At 37.1% G+C, this 7,116-nt stretch overlaps 1 pseudogene; it reads right to left on the reverse strand.

The window, feature by feature from the left end:
• Positions 1-2,110: 2,110 nt before the first annotated feature.
• LOC113316963 lies at positions 2,111-6,015 on the reverse strand (annotated as a pseudogene).
• Positions 6,016-7,116: the final 1,101 nt, after the last annotated feature.

The raw sequence follows: 7,116 nt of genomic DNA on the forward strand, positions 1-7,116 counted from the left end.
TTCACGTCAGAGCAATTCTCAAAGTGATTGAAACTTTTCATGACTTTCGTCACTAGGTGAAGATAAACTTGATCAAAGCGAAACGCTTTACCAGCACACGATTTCGAGATAAAAGATAAGCAATGAATGCTCAGCTCGAAATGTCAAATGTGTATGATCTAGTCTATATAGCATACGACTTTTGTCTCATAAGAAGTAGGAGATAGAATATATAGACTTTTGAGTGATAGATAAGTTCAAGTCTCCACATACCTTTTTGTTGATGAAGTTCCACGGTTCCTTGTATAGATCTTCATCCTTGTATGATGAATCGCCATGAAGTCCTTGAGCTCAACTACACTTTTCTATCCTAGTCCGAGACTTAGCTATGTAGGCTAGAAATCAAGACTCATAGTTTTGATCACTAACATTGACAAACATGCTTGTGATAGCAACGCATGCGAGGTCGATTGAGCTATGATCTAATAGGGTTGGCATTTGACGTTGTTGGGAGGTGTTCGACCGGCTAGGGCACAAGTGGGCCCGCTGGTGGTCATCACGTCAATCGCCCATTCTTGCTAAGTTTTGGCTAGGCTTGTTAAATTGCGCGGCCAACTTGTGTGGCTGCGATCGTTTCTGAGACTGATGTGGACAGTCCAGATTTTCCTTAAGGAAATTAAATACGTTCGATCGAGCTGAGAGCGTATCGATTCGAAATTCTCTTTTGTCAGAGAGTGATGTAGCATGTACGGGTATTTCGTACATGTCTCAAAATTGGCACTTGGAGATTCATGTTCCTCTGCTGAGAGTGAACACTCAGTCGTCATGTCATGCTAACAATGAGAGTTCGGCGAGGAACAACACAGGAAATACTAGGCAAATCATGCATTAATTAATAATGCTAAAATTCATAGAATATTTGGGATTGTTGCTACATGCACCATTCTGGGTGAATTTTGTATATTTATTGAATTGATTCGAATAAATAAATTGAAGAGGTACTCATCACTTATCAAACGGCTTTACCCTTTGCAGGATGTCAGCATATTAAATATTGGTTTTACAATTTTAGCCCTGAATTAAAATCCACCATCAACACATAATATAATATATTTACACTTCAATGAGTATATCCATAAATAAAGAAAATATTATTAAAAATGTATATAATATTGAATTATATATGTATAATATATATGATTTTAATGAGTATACCCATAAATAAAGAAATTATAGCTCAAAATATATCTAATTATAGCTCAAAATAAATCTAGATGCAACTTGGGTTTTAATAAAGGATTTTCCTTAATCTTCAGAAATGATGCAGGGGGATTTGAACAGGACATAGCAGGACCTACCTCAGCCTCTTCCCCAGAAGAAGCAGAAGCTTTACGGCTTCTACAAGCATCACATTGGGCAGCAGAAGAAAGTCTATCAAATTTCAGTATGGAGGGGGACTGCAAGAATCGTTTTGACTATTTGAATGGAATACCATGCAAATCACCTGGCAGAACCAATCTATTATGGATTAAGTAAAAAGAGAGTTCAATCTCTGTCAAAACTTTTTAGGTTTCTTTGATGTTCCAAGATCAGCAAACAACGCAGCTGATATCTTAGCCAAGGAGGCTAAATCTTTCCGAACTATAGTTAATTGGAAGTATGAACCTCCATCATGTATTTTGCATGCTTTAGAAATAGATAAATCAAATGTTCGGGTTGAAATCGATAGCCCAACATTCGATGGCTTTACTAATTCTGATGTAAGAGTTACTAACTCCCTAAGTTAGTCTTTTGAATACATTTTAACTTACAAAAATATATATATATTGATTTCAGTACGTAGTAACAAGAATGAGAATTTTTTGAACTAAATAAGTTACAGAGGGATACATATTTTCCTTTCAAAAAGTCTATTTGAACCGTCAAAAAAAACCATGGCAAAATCGCTCCTCACAAATTTTTAGTGGGCCCACCGTAAGTGGCTCCCTGCTAACTCCAGGTGGGCGGAGCCCACCCCATGTGAGGGGACGGTTTTTCTCTAGTCTAATTTCTCGGTTCATAGAAAACCAATGTTTTCCTTTTTACATTTAGGAATGGTAATCTAAACTTTCCGACAGACTTTGCTAGAGAATAGCAAAGAAACTGTACTCAATACAAGTACAACAATGATAGTACATATATTCTCACAACAAGTATAATATTGATTTCCCTAAAGCTAAACCATTTCTATTCCAGTACTATGTGTAGATATCTAACTTACCATCTTTCATCCCCAAACCAATTGTTCTTCTCTTTTGGTCCAGTTGGTCCCTCTTCACCGTACAGCTCCACAGGAAATTTATCCACAGGACTCCACTGAATATCTGATGAAAATCGGTAAAAGATGTATTATCCTGTCCAACTCAGACCTTCCATCATAAACAAGTTTCAGTCCCCACTCTCTCATATACTGCAACCAATTTGGTTCTCTAACAATCGTGTTGTCTCCTAAATATTCAGCTGCAACTACTTCATATTTAAGGCTTGAATCCACATAAAACTTGCTCTTGGCAGCATCGTTTCTCACTCCAATGCCTAGCGATCCTTGGAGAAAATTCCTGGGATGTGGGAAATTTGCATGCCCGCTTTTTGACGAGTAAACAATCGCCTTATTTCCTTCGATAAACTCCAAGTCACAAGCATCCACCCATTCTCCACCACTGTGCTGTGAGAAGTATATACTCCAAAGTTCTCCAGTGAAGTTGCTTATTCGGAGTGTATAATGCTCCCAATCACAAATATGTTCCCCTACCTTACTCAGTGCAATATTCAGTACTCCTATCTTAAGAGTAGCTGGCCCATTGAAGGGACAAAATACCCACATCACAATATCAGTGAAGGTTCCTCCAAGAGCAGGTTTCACGTGAACATATAGCTCTGCGCTCTCTAAATTCCCGCACTTCACAAAGTTTCTGTTACTATCCTTCGGCAAATCTATCCAATACTCTCTATCATTTGATCCACCGCACGGAAGGTTTAAACCCATCGAATCAATGGGCACACCTACTAAATCCCCTTTCTTGTACAACAAAGCCCCGTTTTTGAAAAACCATGACAAAGATGAAGGCAAATAAATCTCATCTGGATGGAAGAAAACAGTTGGCCCATAATGTTTTATGAGTGCATGAATCTGGTTTATATTCGGCATGGCATGTAGAGTAGGATCGAGGTTCTTCAAGCAAGCAAGCAATATTCATTTCATCTCCAAAAGCCCAGCAGCTACTGCAGAAGAAAGTCCCAACAGATACACTTTTCTCCATCATCCCTCGATGGCAAGGTCTTGTTTCCCAAACCCTAAAAGGAAATTTAACAGATTTTAAATCCATTTGAAAAATCACATTACAAGTCTCACAATTTGCTGTAAGATCCTCTCGGACACATCTAACTTCTTCAAGAGAGAGTTTCTCTGGACTATTACTGACCAAATATCCCACAGGTTTATAGCCCTCCACTGGTTGGGGTAGCCAAAAGTAACCACAACCATAATGATTGGCATCTCCCTGTTCATCTGTACTACAAACTAATGTATAATCAAGGGGCTTTTTGAGAGCTGGTGACTCAGTCACTTGGTGGAAATTCTTACCAGTTTTGGGTGCACCGACTTCTCTTGCCACAAGAACAAACCCATGCAACGGCTGATCGTGTGATTGGCCATAGTGACCAAGGCTGAAAAATCCATCAGGTATTTCCACAGGTTTATAGAATGTAGCACATTTTTTCTTATCCTTAGACAAACTGCAAGTCCAAACACTCTCAAACTTGGTGATCTGAATAACTTCAAGCTGTCCGAGACATATCACTTGATTACCGAAGCCTTGGCCTGCAAAGATAAAAACAGACCATAAATTACGCAAATGAAATCCATGAAGATAACTAAAACTCGATGTAGATTAAACTCAAAAAGCACGGGATGGCAGGTGCCAACACAACATAAGAACGAAGATAAGAAGCGATAAAACCTCAGGTAGATACAAATTAAAATTTTTGCATTGGAAGTGTATGATTGCACAATATAAGGCTTATTTGATAGTGTAAGGCATAGGAATTTAAGACAAAATGCAGATGCCTCTCTAGTAAGATGCCTCTTAGTAGAATGGTAAAGTTGTCAAATGTCCATACCAACAACCTGAATTTGAAACTTGTAAGAACTAAGAACTAAAATTCCTACTGACCGACCAAAAAACAAAAGAAAAGAGACATCTACAACAAAATATATCTTCTTGTTCTTCTACTAGTGCTTCTTTCCGAAGCCAAACGATTGGAATTATCATTTAACAGGCGACTTATCCACTACATCAAAACTCACGGTGAAGGTTGTTGAAAATTTCTTCCTCAATCTGCTGGCATTTACTCCTATCTTCTTTGTCTCTCTAGGATTGCTTCGTTGTGGTAAAAGTTCCAGAATAAGATGGATTAATTATCTTCGTCCCAATCTTAAAAGAGGAAATTTTACTGAAGAATTTCATCATTAAACGCCATAGATTACTAGGAAACAAGTAAGCCCTCTTTTCCTTTTTATGTATGTCCATTTCATTCATTTTCTCTCTCCTAGAAAATTTGATCTAACATCCTTAGTTCTGCAGCATTCTGTTAGTTGAACTGTATCTGTAGATTATCCATCCCAGTTATATCTGGTTAAACTAGCTTCGCCTTAAGCTTCTTTTTAGACCCATTCACATTAATTTTAAACATTTTTATGCTGCTTAATTTCTCTACAGTTATGAGCTAGTATTTCCTTTCACATACTTGATCCCCATTTATTCACGAGTCGCACCAGAAGTACATGTTCTACACAGATATATCTTTCCTTGATTTACATCTCGGGTCGTCACCCCTTGTGAAGGAAAAACTCTTGTTAAGTAACATGGATGATATTAAGAGCATCTTAATTGATTAAGTGGATAAACACAATTCTACTATGGCGGGGTACGATTTGGGTGATTTGTTTCATAAGATTTTGGCATGACATCCTGGTGAAAGTAAATCAGGTTCAGAGTTGCCACTTTCTTTCAGAAATTGGTTTTAGGATCATCTGTCAGTGAGGGGTGGATGTCTTGGTCACCAGACTTGGAGTCTAAAAGTAAGTCTTTTGTTTGTTACCGTTGCGGGAAGTTTAATTCTGTAAGTTTGGAGTGCAATATTTATGTTTGCAAAGGAGAAATGTCACCATGTAGTTCAGAAAATAGATAGTATTCTAATCAAAAAATGTGTTTTAGTTTTCATCGATTGAAGGCGTTCTTCCTCACTAACAACAATGTATCAAAAGAAGTCTACAGCTAATCAAAAAGTAGTAAAAGTTTAAAGTATCCACAACAACTAAATGCTAGAATCGAAAACTAAATCTATCTAATTGCACAGGGTACTAATTCCTAAGATCAATATTTCTGAGAAACAAACATACCAATCCAACGAGTTCAAACATGCAAACCTAAAACAAATGAAACCAGAGACACCAACAGACCAAAACAGAGAAGGAATACAAAATAAGAACCCTAATTATCAGAATTCATCCTAACATGTTATAAGTTATATGAACAAAAAATATGACCCATATATTAGAAAGAAGAAATACCCTTAATATAACATCAATCAGAACTTAAAAAGATTGAATTCTTTTTAATGATAATACATTACCTTGAGGCCATTCTGGAATTGATGATGGTAATGTAAAAGGTTCTAGCTCAGGAGTACATACATCATAGTCTCTATTCCAATAAAAACACTTGCACCAATCCATCTTCAATCTCTCTCTCTCTCTCTGTCCCTCTCTCTCAATTAGGGTTTTGGGAGAGGAGGTTCCTTTGAAAGGGGAAAGAAATGATTGATTAGATTATCCAGAAGAACAAAAAGAAAAATGAGTAAAAGCAAAGGAACGGGTTGGTTATGTTTGTTTGCTTTATCATCAACAGCAACATCAGCGCTCATTTTTATTTATTTTTCTCTCATGCAAAGGAATCAGAAGATGTTAAAATTTGATTATTTTGAAAGTCTTGATTGGCGTGGAATTTGACCAAAGACAAATGATTTGAATTGGTTAAGACTAAGTCTTATGTGCTAGATTGGAGGTGTTAAATTAGCACTTAATTGTTGCAATTCAACAAAAAAAATTGTGGCAAAAAAGCTAACACTAGTTCTCTCCTACCGGTTGCTAGAATGTGAACTAGCATGCTAGATAGTTACGCTGAATGATTTAGTGTTTGAAAAATCACCTTTTCGAGGAATGGTTCAGCACTGGGAGATTTATTTTTGATCTGACGGCTGAGATTTAAAGCGCTGAATGGTTCAGCGCTGGGCTGACGTGGACTGCTAATCTAGCTGCTAGATTAGCACTCCCATAAGACTTAGGAGGTAGTCCTGACTGCTAATCTAGCTGCTAATCTAATAAGAATTTTCAACCACTTTCGTTTTCTCTCGTTTTATAGCTAACATCTTTCCATGACGTCCTTGACTGCAAGCGCCGAAATATATTCTCAACGAAGAAAAAGAAAAAAAAAAGATGCCCGCTTTATTATAACTAGTATGTAATCCTTTACGTATCCTATCGTACCCATCAATGAAGTGGGGTGCATCCGTTCTAGAAGGGGACCCAATTAGTAATTGCAGTGTATACTAAAAATAGAAATTAACGTTTAATCCCAAATTTGTTGGGCTTTAGACAGTCTAGTCCAGCCTCCTAAAATTTAGTACTAGGAGATCCAAATTTACACAATATGAAACGGGTTAGTCCTTTTATTGAGGATTCAGTCCAAAACGAATTTTTAAGATGGCAGAAATACCTATCATCCAAATGTTCTTCATTTTCTACGTCAAAAGAAGCTCTCCTGCGGCTGCTGTTTTAGATAAACTGTGCCGAGGATTTCAACATAATTCCCATAGATTGCCAAATCCAAATTAGGGTTTTGTTTGTGTTATTATACTTTTGGCGACGGCGTCGTCCAGTTTATCATCACATAGAGATCGGATACAGAATTTCACTCTTTATCTAAAAGATTGAAGAAGATCGAAGGAAATGATCCTAAAACATCAAAATCATCAACACCTACAGTTGTATCACAATCTCATTTCTAAAAGAAAGCTTCCAAAAAAATCGGTTTAGGG

Source organism: Papaver somniferum, chromosome 10 (genome assembly GCF_003573695.1).
Source record: "Papaver somniferum cultivar HN1 chromosome 10, ASM357369v1, whole genome shotgun sequence".
Taxonomy (NCBI): Eukaryota; Viridiplantae; Streptophyta; class Magnoliopsida; order Ranunculales; family Papaveraceae; genus Papaver; species Papaver somniferum.